This window comes from Bos indicus, chromosome 16 (assembly GCF_029378745.1).
Source record: "Bos indicus isolate NIAB-ARS_2022 breed Sahiwal x Tharparkar chromosome 16, NIAB-ARS_B.indTharparkar_mat_pri_1.0, whole genome shotgun sequence".
NCBI lineage: Eukaryota > Metazoa > Chordata > Mammalia > Artiodactyla > Bovidae > Bos > Bos indicus.
In genome coordinates, this window is record NC_091775.1 from 43,098,927 (window position 1) to 43,126,041 (window position 27,115).

A 27,115-nucleotide genomic window follows, 5' to 3' on the forward strand; every position below is an offset into this window, starting at 1 on the left:
TGCAGGCTCTGGACTGGCTCTGATGGAAGCGCTTCATATTACAACATCTCATTTAACCTTCACAACAACATCTTTCAGGAGGATACTATTATTGCCACTTCACAGAGAAAAATAACAAGGTCAGAGAGGTTAGGTGACTTGTTCAACATCACACAGATAAAAAGAGAGAGAGCCAACCAGGATCGAACTCTGGCTATGCCACGCTCAGTATCAAAGTACAAGAGCTTGGGGAGGGCAGGGCCAGAGAAAGCCAAAGAGTCAAGGAGCCTGGAAGGAGCAGAGTTTCTTTGTTCTTTTGTATAAGATGAACCAAAAGCAAGGTTCCAGCTCTTTGTAGTGTGAGATTCTGAACTGTAGAAGCTGTACAACCTAAACTGTATTTTCCAGACTCCCTTGCAGCTAGGATTCTGGGGACAAAATAGATTCTACCAATCAAATGACTAATATCCAGACCACGTGACTCGCCAACAAGCTGCCCTTGCGGGGCCAGCTCACCAGACTCCAGAAGTAGGGAGGGTCAAACCTGTTTCCTAGAGGGCAGTTAACAGACCTGAGAAAGTTTCAACCTGGCAGGTCTCAGGGAGTAAGGGGAAAAGCAGGGATATTTAGGGAGGACCAGAGCAAGGATCCACAGTCAGAGACAGTGCACCCTAGCAAAGATGACAAACACAGACTGTGTAGACAGACAACCTGGGCCTTAATCCTGGTTCCACTGCCCACTGCTATGTGACCTTAGGTAAACAAATTGCTCTGTGCTTCACTATCCTCATCTGTAAAATGGGCATAATAGCATCTATTCACAGTATCTTTATAAAGGTGGAATGAAATAATGGATGCAAAAGAGAACATGGCCTGATACAGGTATTGTTGTTTTTCAATCCCTAAATCATGTCTGACTCTTCATGACCCCATGGACTACAGCACGCCAGGCTCCTCTGTCTTCACTATCTCCCAGAGTTTGCCCAAATGCAAGTCCACGGAGTCCATGATGCTACCTAATCATCTCATCTTCTGCCACTGCCTTCTCCTTTTGCCTTCAGTCTTTCCTAGGATCAGGGTCTTTCCCAATGGCACAGGTAAGTACTTAATAAATGTGAGCAATTATCATCACCACACCAAAACATCTGTTTGTGAAGCATCAACTCTTAACAGGGCATCGCAGGCACATCGTATATCATCTATACAACCTCCCTGTGAGGTAGATGATGTTGCTTCCCTGGTACAAAGTGAGGCTCTGAGGGGTGCGGGTGGCAAATGGTATGGGGATGGGAGAGGATCCCAGACTCCATGCACCCACATTGTCTCTCTGTGAGGCACGCGGGACCTCAGTGAGCTTTGTGGTAGGAAGTGGGCCTCCCCAGGCACCAGAGGTCCCCTGGCCCCATCTCTGCCCAAGCCAGCAGAAAATGGGGACTGCTGTCCTCTCTGCCTCCCCACTCCACAAATCCCCAGCTTGGAGTCAGCACCTTGCTTGCAACCACTGGGTAATCAGGAGCCCATTATTTCACTTCTCCCAAGCCTGGTCCTGGCTCCCGCCAGTGCACTGGGCAGGCCCTGCAATTATGAGCCTTCTCAAGTCTGAGAGGCAGCCTGGGCCCCTCCTGGGAGAGAAGTCTGCATGTGGCAGGGCCCTGCCCACCAGGCCTAAAGAAACCAATTACATTTGCATTTCATTTGGAGCTGAGACCACTGCCCTGGGCTAATGATGCACCAATTGATTACCAGAAACATATGTGTGGAAGACAATCACTCAATAGGCAGGAGCTACATCTTCTGTTTGTCTAACTCAGATACCCAGTCATCTGTGGGCAGCTCCACCCCCAGCCATGGCCTGCTGGAGTCTGGGAAGCTGCCAGGCCATCTTTTCTTGGAAAAACAAGTCTCAAGGAGGAAGCTGTGTCCTGGATCTCACTCCCTTCTCAACCACACTTTCCTTCTATGTAATTAGGGATAGTAGGACACCCCTCACAGGATCAGCAATGGTCACAAAGAGTCAGTCAACACACATTCAGTGAGCCCCAACTCTGGGCAAGATGCTATGCCTGAAGATACAGAAAGGAATAAGACACAGGGCCCTCTGCAGACTTTGGTGAAAGCCACACAAGCAATGGGTCTGGGGAGATATGGGAGCTTAGCGGAGGAGACTGGAGGAGGGAGGGAGATCTGAGAAGGCTTCAAGGAGGAGGTGACATAAAAGCTGACTCCTGAAGAGTAAGGAGGAGTGGGCTGAGAGGTGAAGGACATCGCAAGTAGCAGGACCAGCACGGGGAATGGTTTAGAGGCAGAAAAGTTCTGGGACATTTGGGAAATTAAAAGTGACTCATCAGGGCTTGAGCATGGGGGACGTGTGAGTTGCTAAAGCTGAGGGGTCAGCAGGGGCCAGATCATAAAGTGTGTTATGAACTAAGCTGGGCTTTGTCCCATGGACCTTTGCAGACAGAGATCACAGCATCTTTCAGGAGATGAACCTGCAGAGCAGTGAGGACGGCAGGACTGGCCAGAGGGAGAAGCCAGCCCACGATGCAGTAACAGGTGACACTTGGGCTGATCCCATGGGGTCTGGACCTGGTCTGGTCCCTTAGAATGGTCCTGAAAGCAGTAAAGGAGACAGACTTTTTATTATCTCCACATCAGAAAGTCACTGGCAGAGAGTATAACCTTGATCAAGGCAGTTCCCTGTGACCAAGGGCAATGCCACGTGAGGGACACAGCTGTGAGTTGTCAGAGCTCATAATCCTGTCACCTGGGGGCGGGTCTGTGTTCCAGAGGAGGGGGTCTGGGCAGACACCACAGTACCCACAACACTCTGTGTCACCTTGGAGAGGGGGCCTCTCCTCTTTGGATCTCAGGATTTCCTTATGGAAAATAAAGTTTGGGACCTGAGATGGGCAGAATAATGGTCCCCAAACGATGTCCATGTCTAACCCCCGGAACCTGTGAATATATTACCTTACATAGAAAAAGGGTCTCTGTAGATATGATTAAGAATCTTGAAATGGAGAGACTATTCTGGGTTTTCTGGGTGGACCCAATCTAATCACATGAGTTCTTAAAAAAGACACTTTCCTAGCAGTGCCACGAGAGACATGGTGTTGGTGACTTTGAAGCTAAAAGTTGGGAGGAGGGCACCATCTTCCAAGGAATGCTGGTGACTGCTAAAAGCTGGAAAAGATGAGAAAAAAGATTTCCGCCGCCTCCCGCCCCCCATGCCTCCAGAAAAGTACACAGTTGTATCAACACCTTGATTTTAGCCCAGTGAGATCCACGTCAGACTTCTGAATCCCAAAACTATAAGAAATTTGTGCTGTTTAAAGCTGCTAAATTTGTGGTAATTTATTACAGTGGCAATAAGAACCTAATAAAGGGCCAAATCAGAGATGTTTGAAATAAAGTCGGGGCAGCTTGTGATGGCTGATGGGGTGCTAACATACTTGAGGACCCTCTAGCTCTGCTGCATCCAGCAGAAATTTCTGTGAAGATGGAAGTGCTCTGTGTTGTCCAACTGCCCGCCACTTAACCATGCATGGTGGCTGAGCACTTGAAATGGGGCTGATGCAGCTGAGGAACTGTATTGTTCTTTTAATGCAAGTGGAAAGTGTTAGTCATTCAGTTGTCTCTGACTGTTTGCAACCCCATGGACTGTAGCCTGCCAGGCTCCTCTGTCCATGGAATTCTCTAGGCAAGAATGCAGGAATGGGTCGCCATTTCCTTCTCCAGGGGATCTTCCTGACCCAGGGATCGAACGTGGGTCTCCTGCATTTCAGGAGGATTCTTTACCATCTGAGCAACCAGGGAAGCCCAATTAAATTTAAATAGCCACCAAAGGCTGGTGGCTGCTGTCTTGGACAGGGTGAGAGAAAACATTGCCATCATTACAGAAAAATCTGTTAACAGTGCTACTTAGAGGCTTCAAACTACATCTCGGGGGAGGAGAGTGGACCAGCAGTGGAGGATTGTGGAGCCCTCGTCCTCTGATCACTTTGAGGGACCCGGATCTCTGCAAGAAGACTTCCCTTGGCTCCCTCCACTGGTCTGGCTGATCCCCTGCAGACTGGCCTGGTTCTTCCCGCCCCCATTAGGCCCATTAGGGCCCCTCTGCCAGTGCATCTTTCGGCTGGTGTCAGTGCTTTCATCAGATTTTCACATTTTGATGACACCTCCTCCCCAAAAAAAAGGTTAAGAAACACTGCTTTCTCGTGGACTTGGAGAGAACTTCCCTCCTCCCTGCCCCTCTCCCAACTTCTTATAATAATATAAATATCTACTTTGGGTCCCTCTAGCACCATCCTTCTCTTTCTCCTCCCTCCTCCTTCCCTTGGGCCTTGCTCTCTGCACCCCCACCCCCAGGAGTCATCAATTCTGAAGGAAAAAGCCAGGCATCTGATGTACTTCTTGGGGGAGACAAAGTGGGGTGAGAAGGGGGAGCGTGTACAAACAGACTGATCTCCAGAAGAGAGAAATTACGTGAATTACAATTGATTTTCCACCGTTAATGAAGCATGAACCCGTGTGATTGCATCTTGAAAAGATTTATAATTATTCATTGAATCTTGGAAGATAATTAAGCTTCATTAAATGCAGACATGACAAGCCTTCAGAGCAAGCCGAGACCTCCGCGCACAGGGTTCCAGATCAGAGCGGGCGATGAGAGGCTGGGACCCTGTAGGGGTAAAGGGTGGGAGGGCTGATAAGAAGGAGGAGGGAGAAAGGGGAGAAGAGGCCTCCCAGAAGAGGTTTTCTTTGAAAATGCGGACACTCTGTGTTTTCTCTCCCTCTCCTTTGGGCACCCCCTCCTGGGGACCTCTCCCACACTCCCCAGCCTCCCCTGGCTCATCCCTTCCTCTTAGCAGAAGAGGAGGGCTGCGAATGGGGCAGCATGCACCATCTGGCTCAGGGTCTCGGCTGAGCCCAGGACCTTGGAGGGGCTTGGAGGCAACCTGACCAAGCAAGAGTGGGTGGTGGGAATAGGGGGGTCTTTCAAGATCTGTGGGTGCCTCAGCAAAGATGGGGTTGGAGAGGACCCACACATCTGTGTGTATATGTGGCATGTGTGTGAAAGAGAGAGAGACAGAACAAATTCAAGCATTCTGGAAAACCATCTGGCAGGATACGCACCAAATTGCTATCAGTGGTTTTGTGAGGGGAAGAGAAGGGGTTGGATTTTCCTTCCCCCGCCCATATTATGCTTCTTTAGTGCTTAATCACACAATGAGCATTTATTCATGTATAATACACAAACTTTTTTAGAAAATTTCAAATGCCTATCGTCATGATCTGTTCAGCAGATATTTATAGTTGGGAGCCAGGCTCTTAGCTAAGCGTGCTGGGGACAAAGACACGACTCAGGAAGCTGGGTCCCTCTTTAGGGTATGCACAGTTGTGTGAGTGTGTAAGAGAAAGACATGCACACACAGCACAGGATGGGTCAGGCTGGTCACAAAGAACATTCCCCACTCCACCCCTGTAGGCCCAAAGAAGTCGGCCCCCGCTGGGAGGGGGCCCTGTTTCTGAGCCCCTAGGGGTGAGTACCCAGTCCCCCACCCTTCATCTATTCCAGGCGTCTTCCCATCCGTTGGGGACCCCTTTCTGAGGATGGCTCTGATTCCTCCACCCAGTCTGACCCCTCTGCTGGGAAAAATCAGCCACCAGACCCTTCCTCTTGCCAGGTACACGGCCCTCCTGCCATGGTATCTCATTTCTTCCTGCCAAAATGACAGAAGGAGTGAATATTAATGAGGCTGCCCTCACTGTATCCTTTTATGGAGCTGTTTCTTGGCAGGAAAGAGGTCTTTCTAAGGACTACCTGGGAGGGAGTCATGCCCCAGCATATATCTGGCCCAGATTTCATGGCAAGGCCAGGAAGTCACTGCTGAGCTAGGTGGTTGAGGGAAGAGGTGAGGATAGGGAAGGAGATGTCATCAAGGAAGGAGGAAAGAATGGTGGGGACCATCCCACAGCACAAAGGTAAGATCCAACTCCCAACCCAGACAGCCCGATTTCCAAGTTCTACAATCTTGCAACTGTGACCTCCAGAAAGTTAATTAACCTCTCTGAGCCTCAGTTTTCCCCATCAGTGGATTCCTAATGCTGCCTCCCCTATGGGGTTGTCAAGAGCAGTCAATGAAATGATACATATGGAGTACTTGGCACAGTGCCTGGACAGTCTAGGAGCTCAATAAATGGCAAAATTATTTGTGTAATTTGAATTATTTCTCCAAACACCATCCAATTAACTTTTTAAGGGACTTTACATTATGGTGAGCTCCCAAGAGCAGGAAATGTGTCTTATTGATCTCCGTAGTCCCTTTACCTAAGTCAGGACTTGGCTAGGTACTCAAGGAAATATTAGTTGCATGAATAAGTGAATGAACGAAGAATAAATAAAACTGGGCCATATGGCTGACTTTTAATCTCAAGCTATCTTCTCAATATAGAAAACTTAAAATTACAGGATGAATTATTTAAAATAGTTTTAATGCATGAATGGATCTGTGGGAAAGTAAAGATAACCTTCAGAATTCAGAGTGGACAAGAAATGCAATTCCATAAGAACAAGTAAGTGCAAGTGAGTGTTTTTTTCCAGGGGATATCTGGTCAACCAAAGCCTGGACATTGACACATTGTGCTGGGGGACAGGAGAGAAAGTGTGAGCAAGGCAAGTTGGGAATTCAGTCTTCCCACCCCTGTATAAAGTGGGATCTTCCCAACATGAACTAAGTAAAACTTGCCTTCGCTCTGGCAGGAAGGGGAAAATACAGAGGAACAAAACTCCCTCTGTGAAATTTGTACCCACAAGCTCACCCTCATTTAGGCTTGGGATCAGAATTCATTCTGCTCATGTGGCCTAAAAAAAACACAAGCAGGGACTTCTCTGGTGGTTCAGTGGTTAAGAATCTGTTTTGCAATGCAGAGCATGTGGGTTCAATCCCCGGTTGGGGACCTAAGATCCTACCTATATGCCACGGGGCAACCAAGCCCAGGCATCACAACAAGAGAGTCTGTGGACTGCAGTGAGGGAGCCCACGTGATGTGATGAAGGCTCCCCACACCTCAACTGAGACATGCACAGCTAAATTAATTAATTTTTAAAAATCTGAGTTCAAAAAAGAGCCCACACACACAGAAAATTGGCCCACCATTTGGGTGGTAGTGGCACCTGGCACAAATCTCTGCATCAGATCAGATCAGATCAGTCGTTCAGTCGTGTCCGACTCTGTGCGACCCCATGAATCGCAGCACGCCAGGCCTCCCTGTCCATCACCAACTCCCGGAGTTCACTCAGACTCACGTCCATCAAGTCAGCGATGCCATCCAGCCATCTCATCCTCTGTCATCCCCTTCTCCTCCTGCCCCCAACCCCTCCCAGCATCAGAGTCTTTTTCAATGAGTCAACTCTTCGCATGAGGTGGCCAAAGTACTGGAGTTTCAGCTTTAGCATCATTCCTTCCAAAGAAATCCCAGGGCTGATCTCCTTCACAATGGACTGGTTGGATCTCCTTGCAGTCCAAGGGACTCTCAAGAGTCTTCTCCAACACCACAGTTCAAAAGCATCAATTCTTTGGTGCTCAGCCTTCTTCACAGTCCAACTCTCACATCCATACATGACCACAGGAAAAACCATAGCCTTGACTAGACGAACCTTTGTTGGGAAAGTAATGTCTCTGCTTTTGGATATGCTATCTAGGTTGGTCATAACTTTCCTTCCAAGGAGTAAGCGTCTTTTAATTTCATGGCTGCAGTCACCATCTGCACTGATTTTGGAGCCCAGAAAAATAAAGTCTGACACTGTTTCCACTGTTTCCCCATCTATTTCCCATGAAGTGGTGGGACCAGATGCCATGATCTTCGTTTTCTGAATGTTGAGCTTCAAGCCAACTTTTTCACTCTCCACTTTCACTTTCATCAAGAGGCTTTTTAGTTCCTCTTCACTTTCTGCCATAAGGGTGGTGTCATCTGCATATCTGAGGTTATTGATATTTCTCCTGGCAATCTTGATTCCAGTTTGTGTTTCTTCCAGTCCAGCATTTCTCATGATGTACTCTGCATATAAATTAAATAAACAGGGTGACAGTATACAGCCTTGACTAACTCCTTTTCCTATTTGGAACTAGTCTGTTGTTCCATGTCCAGTTCTAACTGTTGCTTCCTGACCTGCATACAAATTTCTCAAGAGGCAGGTCAGGTGGTCTGGTATTCCCATCTCATTCAGAATTTTCCACAGTTTATTGTGATCCACACAGTCAAAGGCTTTGGCATAGTCAATAAAGCAGAAATAGATGTTTTTCTGGAACTCTCTTGCTTCTTCTATGATCCAGCAGATGTTGGCAATTTGATCTCTGGTTCCTCTGCCTTTTCTAAAACTAGCTTGAACATCAGGAAGTTCACGGTTCACATATTGCTGAAGCCTGGCTTAGAGAATTTTGAGCATTACTTTACTAGTGTGTGAGATGAGTGCAATTGTGCGGTAGTTTGAGCATTCTTTGGAATTGCCTTTCTTTGGGATTGGAATGAAAACTGACCTTTTCCAGTCCTGTGGCCACTGCTGAGTTTTCCAAATTTGCTGGCATATTGAGTGCAACACTTTCACAGCATCATCTTTCAGGATTTGGAATAGTTCAACTGGAATTCCATCACCTCCACTAGCTTTGTTTGTAGTGATACTTTCTAAGGCCCACTTGACTTCACATTCCAGGATGTCTGGCTCTAGGTCAGTGATCACACCGTCGTGATTATCTGGGTCGTGAAGATCTTTTTTGTACAGTTCTTCTGTGTATTCTTGCCATCTCTTCTTAATATCTTCTGCTTCTGTTAGGTTCATACCATTTCTGTCCTTTATCGAGCTCATCTTTGCATGAAATGTTCCTTTGGTATCACAGTAATCCAAGTCTATGCCCCAACCAGTAACGCTGAAGAAGCTGAAGTTGAACGGTTCTATGAAGACCTACAAGACCTTTTAGAATTAACACCCAAAAAATCTCTACATAGACATCTCTAAACCCCGGCCTCAGAGAATTCCTATCAAAAAGAAGTTCTAAGAAATATGGGTGCACAATTTTTCAAAAAGTCAAAACACAAAAGGAAGTAGGCCACTATTAGCAAGGGTCAGCAAAAATAGCTACAAATCAAGCCTACAAAGAAGGCAGATGTTGGGGTTATCAGATATAGAATATAAAATAAATATGTAAGCCTGTTTAAAATGTAGCAGGTATGAAAAAGGAAAATGAGCTGATGAAAAACTACCGGGCTGATTTGACGAAGAATCAATAAAATATCTAGAAATGAGAAGCCTAATAACTGAAATTAGAAACTTGATTGGTGGGTAAAACAGACGATGAGACACAGCTGAAAAGAGAATTGGTAACCTGGAAAAAGGATAAGACTACCTTTCCCAGAAGGTAGCAGAGAAACAAAGAACTGAAAATATTTTTTGAAGAGATTAAGACATATGGGAGGGATAAAAATGAGAAGGTCTAACACATTTCTAATCAAAGTTCCAGAAGGAGGTGTTAGAAAGACTAATGGAAAGTCAAATTCAGGGAGAAAATAGCTAAGAGTTTTCCGGAACTGTGAAAGACACCATTCCTCAGATTCAGGCAGCTCAGAGAACCCCAAGCAAGATGAATAGAAATGTCCACCTGAACACACCAAAGGGAAACTACAGCATATCATAGACTAAAAGAAAACTTTAAAAGCAGCCTAAGATAAAAGAGATTACCTAAAAAGGAACATCAAATAGACTGATGGAGAAGTTCTCAAAGAAACTCTGGAAGCAGGAAGGCAGTAGAGTAACACCTTCCAAAAGGAGAGAAAAGAACTGTCATCTGAGAATTCTATAACCTCTGAAACTATTTTTCAAAAATGAGAACAAAATAAAGACATTTTCAGGCCAACAAAAACCGTCAAGAATTTACAACCAAGGACCTCTCTAAGGGATGTTCTAAAGAATAAATTTCAATAACAAAAGAAAAAAAGAACCCAGCAGGAAGGTATGAGACGCAAGAAAGAATAGTGGGCAAAAAAAGAAATGGCAAACATCTGGGTAAATTGAAACAAACATTGACGACTTACGATGTTTAACTCATGGAGTTAAAACAAACAAACAAGAGAGACTCAAAATTACAGGGCAACCAGAGTTTAAGCTTTTTAAGATCTTGGAATTGTGTGGGAGGAGAGTGAAGATAAAAATTATGGATGATAATTGTAACCTAAATTCGCAGGTTAAATTTTCTAGGGTAATTACAAGAGAATAGAAATAGCAATGTATTATAACTTCCAAAGGGATGGGGGAAAAAATGGAATGGAGGGGGAAAAGCTTCAATCAATTAAATTGAAAGAAGGAAGGAGGAGGAAGGGAGAGAGGGAAGAAGGCGGTGAACACATGCACAGTGACTTACCATTTCAGCTCCCTCTGTGTGTAATTTATTTGATACTTACAATAACCCTACGAGGTGGATGATAGTAACATGCTTATTTTGCAGATGCAGCGCCCAAGGCTAAGGAATGTGAAGCAGCTTTCTGCGATCATACAGCTGGGAAGTAGCAATGCAGGGATCTGAACCCAGACACTGTGTCTGCCCAGCCTCGGACCTCATGGCTGGATGCTGGGCAAGGCGCACCAACATCCGCGTACAGGGACCAGATTGTGGAAGCGGACAGTGCACTAGGATGATTTTAATTAGATCCTGAATCTAAAATAATAAATAAAGTAGCTATAAAGGACTACTGGGGGAAATTTGAATATGGGCTCTATGTTAGATGATATTACTGTAATAATATAAAGTGCCTAGGTATGATGGTGGATGTATGGTTATGCAGGAAGATGGCCTGTTCTAAGGAGACAGACGTTGAAGTAGTTAGAGTGAGGGACTTCCCTAGTGGCCCAGTGATTAAGACTCTGTGCTTGCACTGTAGGGGAACAGGTTCGAACCCTGGTCAGGGAACTAAGATCCCATATGCTGTGTGGTGTGGTCAAAGAAAGGTGGATTTAAAGTGTCATGAAAGTGTCATTGAAAGGTGGAGTTAGAGTGTCATTGAAAGCAACTTTCAAATATTTCCTGGAAAGAAGTATAAAAAGAACAATAATGCAAATATGGCAAAATGTTAATAAGAGGTAAATCCAGGTAAAGGATAAATGTTTATTGTTTTATCTGTTCTTTGTGTTAACAAACCACACCCAAACTTAAAGCATCAGCTAGTTGTAATTTTTTGCAAGCCCATGGGTCATTGGCTAGGCAATTCCAAAGATCCCACTGGGCGTGCTCAGGAGTCTGTTACCAGCTGGTGAGTGGGTTGCAGCCTGGCTGGTCTGGGGTTTACAGAACTCAGCCCTCCTCAACCAGTCTCTTGTGTACTGGAGGCAGGCTGACCCAGGAGTGTCCTTGTGGTGGTAGCAGGAGTCCAAGAGAGAAAGGAAAAACAGATCACATGCTTCCAAGCAGCTGCTCTTATCAGTGGTACTGGTGGCCTATTGATCAAAAAAGACAGTGGCCAAGCCCAGAGTCAGCACTGGAAGACAGTTTCAAAGACGGTGACATGGAGAGGTGAGAGTCGTTAATGAGATCAACTCACCACGACTGTATTTTCATCTTAACGTAACAAACTTGAAATCTTTCAAAATAAAAGGTCAGAGGGATGTATTAAGGTACCCTAGAGCTGGGAAAGATTAAGGGCAAGAGTAGAAAAGGGCAACAGAGGATGAGATGGTTGGATGGCATCACCAACTCAATGGACATGAGCTTGAGAAAACTCTGGGAGATGGTGAAGGATAGGGAAGCCTGGCGTGCTGCAGTCCATGGGGTAGCAAAGAGTGGGATACGACTGAGTGACTAATAACAACTCTAGAGAAACAGACCCTGTAAGAGATACACATATATCAAAAGAGACAGACAGAGACAGAGAGATTATCAAATAAGAATAAATAATTCTTATTTATTTCTCATAAATAAGAAAGAAAGCCATTTGGAGCAATATGGATGGACCTATTGATTATCATGCTAAGTAAGGTAAGTCAGACAGAGGAATACAAATATCGTATGATCTCACTTATATATGGAATCTAAAAAATGATACAAATGAACTTATTTATAAAACAAGCAAACTCACAGATGTAGAAAACAAACTTGTGGTTACCAAAGGGGAAAGGCAGGAGAGGGATAAATTAGGAGTTTGGGATTCACAGATACAACCACTGTGTATAAAACAGTCAAACAACAAGGACCTACTGTATTTCAATATCTTGTAATAACCTATAATGGAAAAGAATCTGAAAAAGAATCATGTACTTGCTGTACACGCGAAACACAATACTGTAAATCAGCAATGCGTGTGTGCATGCTAAGTTGCTTCAATCGTGTCCAACTCTTAGGAACCTTATGGACTGTAGCCCGCCAGGCACCTCTGTCCATGGGATTTCCCAGGCAAGAATACTGAAATGGGTTGCCATGCCCTCCTCCAGGGGATCTTCCTGACCCAGGGATCAAATACAAGTCTCCTGAGGCTCCTGCACTGCAGGCGGATTCTTTACCACTAAGCCATCAGGGAAGCCCCAAATCAGCTATACTTCAATTAAAAAAAAAGGTTTAGAGGAAACAGCAAAGAAAAAAAAAAGGAACTGACTCTCATGGTTAGAGAAGTTCAAGAAGCTCCATGATCTCCAGTCAGGAAGAGCTAACGATGTAGTTACAGTCCAAAAGCCAGCAGACTCGAGACTCAGGAAGAGCCAGTGTATCAGTTCACATCTAAAGACAATAAAGAACTAATATCCCAGCTCAAAGGTGTCAGGCAGGAGGGGTACCCCTGACTTGCAGGAAGATCAGTGGGTTTTGTTCTATTCATGCCTTCACCTGATTGAATGAGGCCCACTACATTGATAAGATCAATCTGCTTTACTAAGACTTCCAATTCAAATGTTAATTTCATTCAAAACACTCTCATAGACACACCCAGAATCACATTTAACCAAATATCTGGGCATATCAAGACCCAGTAAAGGTGACACAAAGTTAGCCATCACAAAGGACGAAAGGAAAAACAGTCTAATCACATCATTCCTTTGCTTAAAACTCTCCCCTACATCCACAGAAATGCATGTACCAGAATATTCACCGCAACTTTACTAATCCAAGCCCAAACTTGAAATGACTATGATGTCCAACAACATTATCATTAGGAATAAAGTGCAATAAAATCCTAATATGGAATAATAAGCAGTGATAGAAAAGAATGAACCACCACACACAAAAACATGGATGAATCTTATTGATGAGCAAAAGAAGGGAAGACTCAAAAGCATGCATGCTGTGTGTCTTCAGTTAAATGATGGTCGAAAAGAGAGGAGGGACTTCCCTGATGGTCCAGTGGTTAAGAATCCACCTTGCAATGCAGGGGATGTGGGTTAGATTCCTGATCAGGGAGCTAGGCTCCCACAGCCTTGGAGCAACTAAGTCCACACACCACAACAAAAGCTCCAGCCTGACACCAGGAAGATAAAAAAGAAAGAGAGAGAGGAAGTGCATATACAGTGGTTCTCCTGAGGAGCATTTATTGGGAAGGGGCATAAGGAAACTTTCTAGAATCTGTGAATGTTCTCATCTTGGCCTGGGTGATAGTTATACAGATATGTTCATGTGAAAACGTTTATTAAATTGTACACTTTGGACTTGCATGCTTTACAAGTTATATCTCAAAAAATGCAAACAGCACACATGCAAACTCTTAACACTTGGTTTCTTGGTGCCCCCTGTATAAGATCCAAACTCTTTCGCACTCAATTGACTTAAATTTATTTTTATAAATAATTTTTATTGTTTATAAATTTTCATTCTTTTTTTTCTCTCCAAAGTCCTGGGTACAGCATGCGGGGCAACGTTCTCAGATCTCCCTACCCAGGGAAGACACGATAAATGTGAGTTGAATCCACATGAGTCCTTGAGGGATGGGGATCTCAAGTATACCCAGGCATCAAGTGGGCTATGGGTGGCTTCCCTGGGCCCTGGGGTCCTTCCTGACCCACTTGGGTGACTGCATAATTGCTCTATCTTGTAGGGGCTTCCCAGGCCCAGTGGTAAAGAGTTCACCTGCCAATGTAGAAGGCGCAGGTGGTGCAAGAGACACGGGTTCACTCCCTGGGTCAGGAAGATCTCCTGGAGTAGAAAATGGCAATCCACTCCAGTATGCTTGCCTTGAAAACTCCACGGACAGAGGAGCCTGGTGGGCTACACAGTCCATGGGGTCACAAGAGAGTCAGACACAACTGAGCGAGGTTACACCCATCTCCCTCCTTCATCCAGGCCCCCAGCAACTGACCCCACCCCTCACTGGTGCACACTTTACAGCCATTGTCAAACATAATGATTCTTACCCTGGAGAGAAATTGGGTTCCATTTTCTATTTTATTGCCTCAAAAAGGACATTTTTTACCTTCCCACAGTCCGCAGCCAGCAGGAACAAGACGATAAATCTCAGCAAAGTTTTCGGATGAGATAGATGGTCCAGCAAGGAGACCACTGTGTACCAGGAGGGGGAATAAACAAGCAACTATACTTGTTCCGCCACCTCACCCTGGTGCTCCATCCCCAGCACCATCTGGTGGCCTCAGGGCTGAACGTGGAATGGGGTAGGGGCTGCGGCTCCAGATCCCAAAGGGGGAGCCACGTGCCAAGAAGAAAGGCCTGAGTATCTGAACTTGCCTCCACTCCAGCCTTCCCATCTCATGCAGAAAAAGCCTGCTTGCTCCAAGAGGATGCAGATGGTTTGTCAGACACTTTCTGTGTGCCAGCCTTGTGCTTTATTGCATTTAGTTCTTAGCAGCCCTGTGCTGGAGAGGAGTGTGTTATCCCATTTCACAGATGGGGGACTGAGGTTCATGGAGGTTTGGCACCCCACTGGTAAGGAGCAAGCTAAAGTGTGAACATGGGTCTTTTGGGAATCCAATCAGTGCTTCCTTCAGTTCCCAAGGGGCTGGTCCAGCAAACCGGAGAGAATTTTGTTGAGCCCTGCCCAAGGCCACAGAAGAGGAGCCCAGAACCAGGGTCACCTCTGAAGCTGACTGAGCCCCTTTGTAACTGTTACCAAAAGCCCCCTGATCATCACTAACAAGCTCCCTGACTCCCAATCAGGCAGAGATGCCCATTCCAGTAAACATCCTATAGCACCCCAACCAATCACCTAATGCCAACTGTCCAGCAGGAATTTTTTTGTCTTGAGGCTATAAAAACTGGTTATTAACTCACAAAAACTGTCGACTCTCCCTGGCCTGTCAGGAGTTGTCGGCCCACTGCGCTCACAGTGCTCACTTTATCTCTGCTCTTTGTTCTTAATAAGCTCACTCCTTTCTGCAGTACTCGGTGTCTGGAAATTCTTTTCCAACCCATACTCGTACTGCCTCAGCAACTCTGAGGCAGGTGGCAGCAGGAGTCCCAGGGCACTGCCAGGACCGTGTTTGCCCAGCCTCAGTGGCTGAGGCCCACCCCAGGTGCTCCCCTGCACAGGGACTGCAGTCACTTCCGCTCCATCTGTGAGTGACTCAGTCAGACCTCTTGGCATCCCCAGAGAGGCCACTGTCTGTGGTCAAGGTCACACAGTTAAAGTTAGGACTACAACTCAAGCCCTGTGATTCCTGTCCTGGTCCAGGGTCATTCTTCTCCCCCTTACCCCCATTTTTTTTATTATGGTTAAATACACATAACATAAAATTTATCATCGTCACTATTTTTAAGTGTACAGTTCAGTGGTATTAAATACCTTCATGGTGTTGTGCAGCCATCACCACCATCCACCTCCAGAACTCTTTCATCTTGTAAAACCGAAACTCTGAGCAATAATGGCCCATGTTCCTCTTCCCAGTGGTCCAGTGTTTAAGAATCCGCCTGCCAATATAAGAGATGTGGGTTCAATCCCTGGTCCGGGAAGATCCCACTGCCAGGGAGCAGCTGAGCCCATGAGCCACAACTACTGAGCCCCCGTGCCCTAGAGCCTGTGCTCCACAACAAGAGAAGCCGCTGCAATGAGAAGCCCAGGCACCCCAACTGAAGAGTAGCCCCCACTCGCTGCAACTAGAAAAAGCCCTCAAGCAGCAACAAAAACCCAGTGCAGACACAAATACATTTCTAACATCCTTTTTAGAAAGTGAGGATTGCAAAACTCTGTGAATATACTAAAAAATAAAAAATTGATGTGATCACTTTAAAGGAGAGGATTTTATGCTATGTGAATTATATCTCAATAAAGTTGTTAAAAAAAATTGTCAGCCTCTCTCAGCTTGTTTCCTCACCTGGAAACTAGTGATTGTGAGGGGAGTGGACAGGCAGAGAGGAAAACTTGGCAGTTTCCTTCTGCCTTTCTGGAGGCCTTACAGGATTTTGACTCATCAGGAAACCTCGCAGCCTTTGGCTAGTATGTATACCTGGCCAGGTCTCACCTGGTGACCATCACTAATTCATCCAGGTAGGGGCAGAGCCACTTACATGAGCTCTGAAGCCTCCAAGCCTTCCTGAAGCTCCCTGCCAAGTGCAAAGGCCAGGTTTGATGTGGCTGCTACCCTGGGGTCTCCAGAGGCCCTACCACCCTGGGCACCATCACTAATTCATCCAGGTAGGGGCAGAGCCACTTATATGAGCTCTGAAGCCTCCAAGCCTTCCTGAAGCTCCCTGCCAAGTGCAAAGGCCAGGTTTGATGCGGCTGCTACCCTGGGGTCTCCAGAGGCCCTACCACCCTTGGCAGGGTCCCCAAGTCCACACCCCCCACACACACCCCAGCACTGATCAGACACAAAGCAGGGAGCTGACGAGAAGGGCTGGGGACAATTTCAGCTAGTTGGCCAGATAGTACAGTGGTAAGGAATCCACCTGCCAATGCAGGAGATATAAGATATGTGGGTTCAATCCCTGGGTCAGGAAGATTCCCTGGAGAAGGACATGGCAACCCACTCTGGTATTCTTGCCTGGAGAATCCCACGGACAGAGGAGCCTGATGGGCTGCAGTCCATGGGGTTGCAAAGAATTGGAAATAACTGAAGCAACTAGCACGGACACCTAAATGCTCTGGTGGTGTGGGACCACCAGCCCCTATGGACAGGTCCTCTGGCCTGGAGAAAGGCCAGAGAGCAGGCCTAGGAGGTCCAGGAAGAGAGGATGCTGAGAGAGGAGCCTGGTCTGCTGGCTTCTCTGAAGTTTCCCACCACCTACACTAGCCGAGCAGCAGCTGAAGGACTTGGAGTGGGCAGTGTAGAAAGAATCAGAGCTGGGGCAGGGAGGGCAGCAGGGTCCTGGTAGGTGGACTGTGTCCTTGGGGAGCTGGGAACAAAGGGAATCACGGCAACCACATACTTTCTGTTAGGAGAGAGGCCTGGATAAGGCACCATTTTCATGATGCCATGTCTGGACCAAGAAGCCCAGGGACTAGAGGGAGAAGGAGCAGATGGCAGGCAGGTCACCTGCTGCAGAGGAGAGTCTGCCATCCCAGGCAACAGGGGACACACAAGAGAGACAGGACGTGGCCCTCCCTCGGAGCAAACAGCTATTAAATGGGGATTATAGTACCTGCTTGCCAAGTTGCTATAAAGATTAGACTGGGCACTGTAAGTGCCCAATTAACATTAGCTATTATCATGATTAATATTCTAAAGTTCTGGATTTATTGCAATGGAGGCATTGCGTGGTGTGACTCTATCTATGCTGTGTGTGTGTGTGCATGCTTGTGTTGGGTTGCACATTGTATCTGTGTGTATGCATGCTGCATAGTGTAGGTGGCATGGCTGTGGTGTGCCTGGCTTTGGTTGGGGGTGTGTGCATGTTGTGTGATGCCTATGGGGTGGTTTGTATATTGTGTGAGTTGGGTGGTTGTGGGTTGTGCAGGGAGCATGCTCTTTCCTTAAAGTAGTTCAGGTTACAGGAAAACCAGCCTCCAGGGCCCCTTCCATTGAGGGCACGGGTCAGACCAGCATTTCATCCACCCTTTTCTGCATGAGCCCTTTATCCATCAAAATGGCCAACTCAGTGGGGCCAACCCAGGGGACCCAAGGACTTCTGATGACCAGTGTCCCCATGAGAATTGCCCCACCCTGGGGGAAAGGTCAGGGAAGAAGGAGGGAGCTGGAGAACCCTGGCTGCGCACAGCTTGCCTGGCAGAGCTGCCCCCCATGGCCCCCCCTTCCCCTCCAGCCCTCCTGGATCTCCTGAGCTGGGTCAGGCCATTCTCAGGCCTCAGGTCTGGAGCAGGCCCCAGAGACCCAAAGGAAAATATCACCGGCTCCAGAGGAGGGATAATGAATGGGTTGAGAGGCTGACTGTGATAGCTAGAATGAGCTGAGCTGCCCTCTGGTCTCATAAAAGGCTGGACCAGAGCAGATGTGGGAGAAGAGAGGCAAGCTGAGTTATGGGCAGGGGAATGGACAGGCAAGAACAAGGGGAGCTGTCCAACCTTTGGGTAGTCTGGGGGTGGAGACCTGGGGCCAAGTTTGGGCTGGAGGTCACAGATCTGCCAGAGGACTGTGGTCAGGCCTCTCACCCCCTCCCAACTTCCCTGGGCAAACCCAAACCATGAGGAACTCAAAGAGGGAAGATGCCACTAGCATCTCAGCTGGTTGGACCTGCAGGTCCTGCCCCCCTCCCCCGTGGCTTCCTGCACCCTCCTACACCTTCTCCATGGCAGCCAGACCCAACCACATCATGAGCACTATGTGCTCCGGCCTCAAGCCCTTGTACTGTGTCCCCCTCATCCCACCACCAGCTCCCACTCAACCTTCAGGTCTCAGCTGAAAAGTTGCTGAGTGGGAATTTTTCCAAGACCCTCTGGACCCACTGCTGAGGTAGTTGTGTCTCCTGTGCCCCCACAGACCTCCATCTTCTCCCCTCTCCTAGTGCAAATAATCACATCTTGTAATTGCCTGTGTACCCATGGGCTCCCTGAGAAAAGGAAACCTCTCTCATTGCTTTCTTTATCTCCAATTCCTGGCAGAGTGCCTGGAACTTGGAGCCCTCAGTAAATGTTGGCTCAGTGATTGAATGGGTTTTTGGGTGGATGGATGGATAGCTGAGGAGGTGAAGTCCCAAGCGGTTGCAATGTTGGAAACATACTTTCAGCTTACACTGACAGCCTTCCTTCTAGTGCTTATCTAATTCTCAAGGTTACATTATCAAAATATGACACTGAATTCCTCTTCCTCATGTACACCAGAGAAGGCAAGAGTCAAAAAGGTAGAGGGAAGGATTGGCACTCTGGAGCTGGGAAATGTGCAAGTCATAACTCAATGCCTTGAGTTTCAGGGAAGAACAGCCAGGAAAGAAAAGGGAGCTGTGTCATGAAGCTTGAATGAGCCAGTCCACCCTGCTGGGTGGAAGATTCCAAAAAGGGATGCCCACCACCATTCATAGACTTGAGGCCTAAGACCAGGACGTGTACGTATGCTAAGTCACTTCAGTCATGTCCAACTCCTTAAGACTCTATGGACTGTAGCCCTCCGGGCTCCTCTGTCCATGGGATTCTCTAAGCAAGTATACTGGAGTGGATTGCCACGCCCTCCACCAGGGGATCTTCCTGACCCAGGGATCTCCTGCATTGCAGGCAGATTCTTTACCGTCTGATCCACCAGGGAAGCCCAAGAATGGAGTGGGTAGCCTGTCCCTTCTCGAGGAGATACTTAGTTGCTACATCACACTATTGCCTTCAGTTCTACTTCTGCTTCATCCCAATACTAGCCACGTGACCCTTGGCAAGGCCTCTGAACCTCAATTCCTATATCCATAAAATAGGAATAACAGCACCCACCTCAAATGGCTGACCTGTGGAGCAGGATAGACAGTGTACATAAATAAAATATCAAGATCATGTATTATATCAGTTCAAGAAATCAAGGTCTGAATCTGTGTAATGCTTGAATTGAATTCATGAGAAAGGTGCGGGACTCTTTCTGACGGAATAATCCTTTCTGTAGCATGTGGAGAGAGGGAGCCAGGAGCCACTGGAAAAGTCCATTCTCTAGTACAGTGAGAGGAGCTGTTGCCCAAAGTTCTCATTTCAAGATATCCATGAAGGCTCTGGGGCTTCTCTTCTCTAAGATATTCACAAAGGGTCTGATGAAGCCGCCCTCCCATCCTCTGTCTCTAGCCCAAAGCCTTCGGCCCTATGACTGTCAGCTGGTCCAGACAGGAGCAGACTGCGGAAGAAGGCTGCCCATTGCCATGGAAACCAAGGCCAGAGCCCAGCACTCTGCAACTCCCAGGCACATGGTGGATGTGACATCTCTGGGTTCCAAGTCCCAGACACCCCTCCAACCCAGCACACACACACACACACATACACAAACACACACACACACGTGCTCATGCACACAGACACACATTCTAGCAACCAGCCGGCTGACAAGCTAGACTAGCAGCCATTCAACCAAGCCATTCCTGGAGACCAAATTTCTCTGGCTGATGGTAGACCACAACTCTAGTCAAAGAAGCCAGTCCCTGGGGTCAAGGACAGCAAAGGGCAGGCTCATAAGAAGGGGCTGAAACAGGCCACTGAGGGAAATCCTCGGCCATCATGTTGATGAAGCCCACCTGAGCCAGTGCATGGACATAGCTTACATGGCTATGCATATAAACCACATGCAGCAGAAGCTCTGGCCCTTCGAGAGGGAAATGAATTTTGCAACCCCAGCATCTGATCCAGGTAAGGATCATCAGCAGATGCAGTAGTATATTCACAGTCTCCCAATAGCCCCACAGATAACTCATTCATCACTAAGGGAAAAGGAAACCTTTCCAAAGGAGAAATCTGGCAAATAGTCCCTTCAGCAAGTGATCAAAGGTTGGGTCACTGAAAATAGGGCAAACTGACATTAAATGACTTTGCAGGTGATGTAATAAGTACATTTCCCGTGAGGTTATTCTCACCAAAGTGTTTTGTAGTTGCTGTTCAGTTGCTAAGACATGTCTGACTCTTTGAGAATCCATGCACTGCAGCATGCCAGGCTTCCCTGTCGTTCACGAGCTCCCAGAGTTTGCTCAAACTCATGTTAATCGAGTCGCTGATGCTGTCTAACCATCTCACCCTCTGCTGTCCCCTTCTCCTTTTGCCTTCAATCTTTCCCAGCATCAGGGTCTTCCCCAATGAGTCAGCTCTTCACGTCAGGTGGTCAAAGTATTAGAGCTTCAGCTTCAGCATCAGTCCTTCCAATGAACATTCATGGTTGATTTCCTTTAGGATTGACTGGTTTGATCTTGCAGTCCAAGGGTCTCTCAAGAGTCTCCTCCAGCACTAGAATTTGAAAGCGTCAGTTCTTCACCACTCAGCCTTCTTTACAGTCCAACTCTCACATCCATACATGACTGCTGGAAAAACCACAGCTTTGACTATGTGGACCTTTGTCGGCCAAAGGTGGCCCTTCAGGCATGGCTCATAGCTTCACTGAGTTATACAAGCCCCTTCACTACAACAAGGCTGTGATCCATGAAGGGGTCACCAAAAATGTTTGTACTGAGTCAAATTAGAAGGAAAAAACCAGATGTATTCAGATTGTGGGGCATTTTACAAGACATCTGATACAGGCTGTTCAAAAATGTCAGTTACAAGAAACACCAAAAGACTAGATTAAAGGGGATGAAAGGAATATGACAATTAAATGCAATGCATGATCCTCAGTGGATCCTGAATGAGAGGAAAAACAGCTATAACAGACATTTTTGGAACAACTGAGGAATCTGAATACAAGTGGCATAGGAGATAACATTATTGGGTCGGTGTTAAAGTCCTTCACTGTGATAACTATATCGTTGCAGTTATGTAGGAGAAGGTCCTTGTTCAAAGAAGATATGCGCTGATGTATTTAGAGATGGAGAGTTGTGATGGCTGTAATTTACTCTCAAAGTGATCAGAGAGAAAAAGAGAAACTAAAGGCAGTCAATGTTAAAGAGTTGATGAATCCATGGGAAGGATATACAGACGTTTGATGGACTGCCCTTTCATGTTTTCTGTAGGTTTGAAATTTTCAAAATCTAAAAATAAACACTCAAGAGGAAAAGACTCTTTAAGAAGGAGTCAAATGATCCTTCCCAATTTTTCTGGGCTTTTCCATGACGGGAGATAGGGGCCTCTTCTGTCCTGTAGTGGTCACCTTGGCTCGGAAGCTCCGTCTTCACCCAAATTAGTTCAGTTTAGTCGAACTTGCCATCCCACATGGCTTTTCTTGTTTTGCATTAGGTACCCCTCCTGGATTTCAACAGGGAAAAGTGAAACCCTCCAAGGGCATTTTATGGTGAGTAAATGCTTTATTGAAGGTTTGGGGAGCAGAGGCGGTAGACATGGAAGGACATTTAGTATTTGGCATCCTCTTCTTAAAAAAACTTATCTAAGGGGCTTCCCTGGTGGCTCAGTGGCAGAGAATCCACCTGCCAATGCAGGAGACATGGGTTCAATTCCTGATCCAGGAAGATCCCACATGCTGCCGGACAACTAAGCCGGTGTACCACAACCTACTGAGCCGGCACTCTAGAGCCTGTGCTCCACAACGAGAGAAGCCTGCATGCCGCAAAGAAGAGTAGCCCTGCTCGCTGCAAGCAGAGAAAGCCTGAGCAGCAACAAGGACCCAGTGCAGCCAAAAATAAATGAATAAATAATTTTACAAGGTATTGAGGGAATTCCCTGGTGTTCCGCTGGTTAGGACTTGGACACTCACCACCATGGCCCAGGTTCAATCCCAGTTTGGAGAAAGATCTGTAAGCCACATAGTACAGCCCTCTCCTCCCCCAAAATACCTGTTTAGCTCTCATACACACTCACTTGCACCTCTCCACCACGCAGCTTGACCATCAACTCGATTTCCTCCCTACGTCCTCTCATATCTCCTCCTCTTCTCCTGTACCTTTCTTCCGTCACGTGGTTTCACTGTCTCTTGGTTGAAATCTCCTGGCCTGTGTTCCCAGGGCCAGCCCAAACAGGGTAAACAAAAAGGTGCCTCTGTAACTTTGGTACCAGAATTCCTCTTGGTGAAGCCCAGTTTAGTCTTCCACACTCAAAGGAAGAGTCAAGGCTCCCCACTCCAATGTTAGTAATAATAGCTACCACTCAGTGCAGACTATGACATGAGCTGGATTCTGAACCAGACACTTTGAATGCCTCATCTCTGATCTTCCCAACAGCCCTATGAGGCGGGCACTAAGGAATGTAAGATTCAGGAAGGTTGATGAACCGGCTACCAAGTTGAGATACTGCCAAATATGGAACTTTCAAGATAATCTCCAATCCAGTCCTAGAGCATTTCACAAGCAGAGGCTACATGAGTTCCCTAAGGTCACACAACAGCTCAGATAAACAGAGTGGGGCTTGGGGCTCAGGATGCTTATTCCCAGGCCTAGGTTATCATCTGCTGGCCCAAACTAAAAGACCATCCGTCCTGCAGAACAAGGAAGTCCTGCCCTTGCAGATGATAGCTGGAGAGAAGGTCACGTGGAAGAGAAATCAAGGCAGACACATGTTTGGGGAGTCGGGAGGGGGAATGGCAGTTGGTCACCCATCCCCTCCAGTGATCTTAGGATGGGGTGAGAGAGAACATGGGCTGAGCTGGGCTGGCAAGCTTTCTGCTGCAAGAAATATTTCTAGGTACTAGGACTTGGATAGGACCAGGAGGTGAAGCTGGGAAAGGAACTAACAGGACTGGGATAGTTGCGGGGTGGGCAGAAGTTGGAGAAAGAGGGTTCCCATTGATGTGAGTTCAGTGCCCCCACTCTAGGATGTGAATACTGAGCATCAGGAAGGTACTGGGTACCACCCCCCAGAGTGGGAATGGCTGCTCTCCCTAGCCTCTCCCCTCATCATTCCTGACAGTCCAGCCATCCCCAGAGATTCAGCCACCTGTCTCCAAGCAAGCCAGGAGACCCTGGGGAAATAGATTGGAAAACAGACCAGAAACTTAATAAAAAAATAACGGCAATGAACTGTGCGCAGGAAGCCAGGAGGCAATTGAGTTGCAGGCAATAGGTGAACAATGGCAGAGGTTCTAAGGCCTGGGATGGATGGACAGAGGAGAGGGAGGAGGTGAGGGAGAGGAGAGGGGCTGGGATGAGGCCAGCTTAGCAGACACCACAGGGGAGAAGGCTGCATACAGAAAGACCAGGGCTGCTCTCCCGGGAGACTGGGGAGATGTTAGATCTAGTCTAGACAAGGAGTCTGGTATTTCTTCTGAAATGTAAATGAAGATCCTTTCCATCTGGGGCATCTGAGGAATGAACGCGCAGGAGAACCCAGGAACCAGGAATACAAACAGAAGACTGAAATGGGAGAGAAGTGTTTTTTGAATATTTTTTATTTTATTTATTTATTTTTATTTTGGCTGTGCTGGGTCTTTGTTGCGGCACACAGGCTTTCTCCAGTTGTAGCACACAGCTTGAGTTGCCCCACAACATCCTAGTGGGACCCTAGTTCCCCAATCAGGGATTGAACCAGCATCCCCTCTAGCAGAAAGTAGATTCTTAACACTGGACTACCAGGGAAGTTCTGAGAACCAACGTTTTTTGAACACTTTTTCACGAGTCCTCTAATTTAACATAATTATCTTCAGAAGAAGATGATATAGCACCTGTTTTGCAGGTAAGAACACTGAGCTCAAAGAGGTTGGATTATCTGCCAAAGGCACACAGTGAAAGAGCCTTTGACTCCAATCTCTGGGGGGCTGGGGCGACATGGGCATCCATTTTGAACTCATTATCAGATCGGGATTCCTGCAAGCTTCTGGCACCAAGACAAGATCAGTGATGTGGGAGACAGGGGACTTCCTGAGGCCAGTTCCAGAAGCCACATCCTGAGTCCAACAGGCAGGTCTCGGCTAGTATGAACACTGAGGATGGGAGGCAGGTAGACCCAGAGACAGGGCAGCAGGGGTGGGGAGGCAGAGGGAGGCAGAGGGACAAGGACCTCACCTGGAGGTCTACATCATGTCCTTTCACCAGGCCCACAACTAAACTTTGAGCAGGGTCAGTGCTTGCCCAAAAGATGGTGTGAGATAAACGCATCGGTAAAGGAATACAGAGAAAGGTCATGCCCTCCTGGGTGAGGTCCCCAAACAGCAGGGCTCCTTCATTACCATTGTCCCTTCTGTTGGTGGCAGCAGACTCGAGCATGACACCTGATTTTGCTGCTTAGCTTGTGATCGTGACCCATTATACCTCTCTGAACCTCAATTTCCCCTTAGAGATGATAATAGTTCCATTCTCATGGGGGTTCCTGTGAGTGTTTATCAAGAGCATAGTACCTGGAAACCACACCATCCATAAACCCACAACTATCATTTTACTATTCAAGTGTATATTAAACGTCCAAAAAGCAGCTTCTATAAGTTGTTTAGTTGCTCCGTCATGTCCAACTCTTTGTGACCCCATGGACTGCAGCACACCAGGCTTTCCTGTCCTTTGCCATCTCCCAGAGTTTGCTCAAATTCATGTCCATTGAGTCAGTGATGCCATCCAACCATCTTATTCTCTGCCGCCCCCTTATCTTCCTGGCCTCAATCTTTCCCAGCATCAGGGTCTTTTCCAATGAGTCAGCTCTTCGCATCAAGTGGCCAAAGTATCGGAGCTTCAGCTTCAGCTTCATCATCAGTCCTTCCAATGAACACCCAGGACTGATCTCCTTTAGGATGGACTGGTTTGATCTTGCTGTCCAAGGGACTCTCAAGAGTCTTCTCCAGCACCATGATTCGAAAACTCAGCCTTCCTTATGGTCCAAATGTCACATCCGTACATGACTAGTGCTAGGTGATTCTTTTTACAAACAAAACAAGCTTCTCTGAGTACCTGCTTTGTAAGCTTGTATGAGGTGCTCATATTTGGGGTATAAGTCTGTGTGCTACTACCTAGTCAACCCTAAATTTCTCACCTGCTCATTTGTGCTGCAGTTTTCATCTTTGGCTCTTATGTCTCCTCCTCATCCCATAGATTTCTGTGGTCATTTCTGAATCCACAGAGGAAATGCAGTCACTGGGAAACCCAGAGTTGCCTGTTGACCTCTTGGGGCCTGGTATGGAAGAGGAGAAGAGATATGGCTTAGCTCAGCCCCATGTGGTTTCCCTGAAGCTAAACCAATGATGCAGGGACAAAAACAACCCCAGGCTTCATTATCACAGTGTCTTTAGGTCAGTTTCCCCAGGAAGCAAGCTCTGAGGCAAAGATGTGCAGGTAGGAACACTGTTGGAGAGGACCCTTCCTAACTGACTTTGAGAGGAGGTTGAAAACAGGATTTGGCAGAGGGAGACCTTGAAATATGATGCAGCTGCAATAGAGGCCTCAGCTGAGCCCACAGGGGGATTTGGAGCTGGCCTCACCTTTAGAAACTGTTCCAAACCAAACCAAGGGACTCAAAAGTTTGCACCTCTGAATTAACCCATCATGGAATTTGGCTGCCCTTGGAGAGGGGTCACAATTTGGGTGAAACAATTCCCTTTGACCAAGGGCAATTCTGGGGAAGGGACCATCAGCAGCCAGCATTAGCAGAAGCTGGGAGATGAGTGCCTTGGTCTTCAATGGGAGGTCTATGTGGCTCACTACAGTATCTACTACAGTCTGCTCCTTGTTCTGCTGGGATCCACTTGCTCCATGTGTTAAGCCCACCCATCTAGGGACAGTTCTTCTAGAACTCCCTGTCAAAATGTAAAAGAAGATAGTGGGTTGAACTACAGCTTCTCTGGCACTGAAGTTGCTCCTGATGCTGCAACTGATCCATCTTCTTCCTTGTCTGGAGAATTTTACCTCGTGTGATGAGCCAGGTTCATCTCTGGCTCATCACAGCCATTTTGAGCCATTTTGGCATGGTATCCATGGCATTCTTAGTTCATGGTTGTTGCACTTGTCCATTTACTGTCAAAATTGGACAAGGGAGTACCAAGAGACAACCTAATGGATCACTTGGGTACCAGAATTGACATCATGTGAAATGCTGGATTGGTTGAATCACAAGCTAGAATCAAGATTGCTGGGAGAAATATCAACAACCTCAGATATGCAGATGATACCACCTTAATGGCAGAAAGCGAAGAGGACCTAAAGAACCTCTTGAAGAAGGTGAAAGAGGAGAGTAAAAAGCTGGCTTACAACTTAACATTCAGAAAACTAAGATAATGGCATCTGGTCCCACTGCT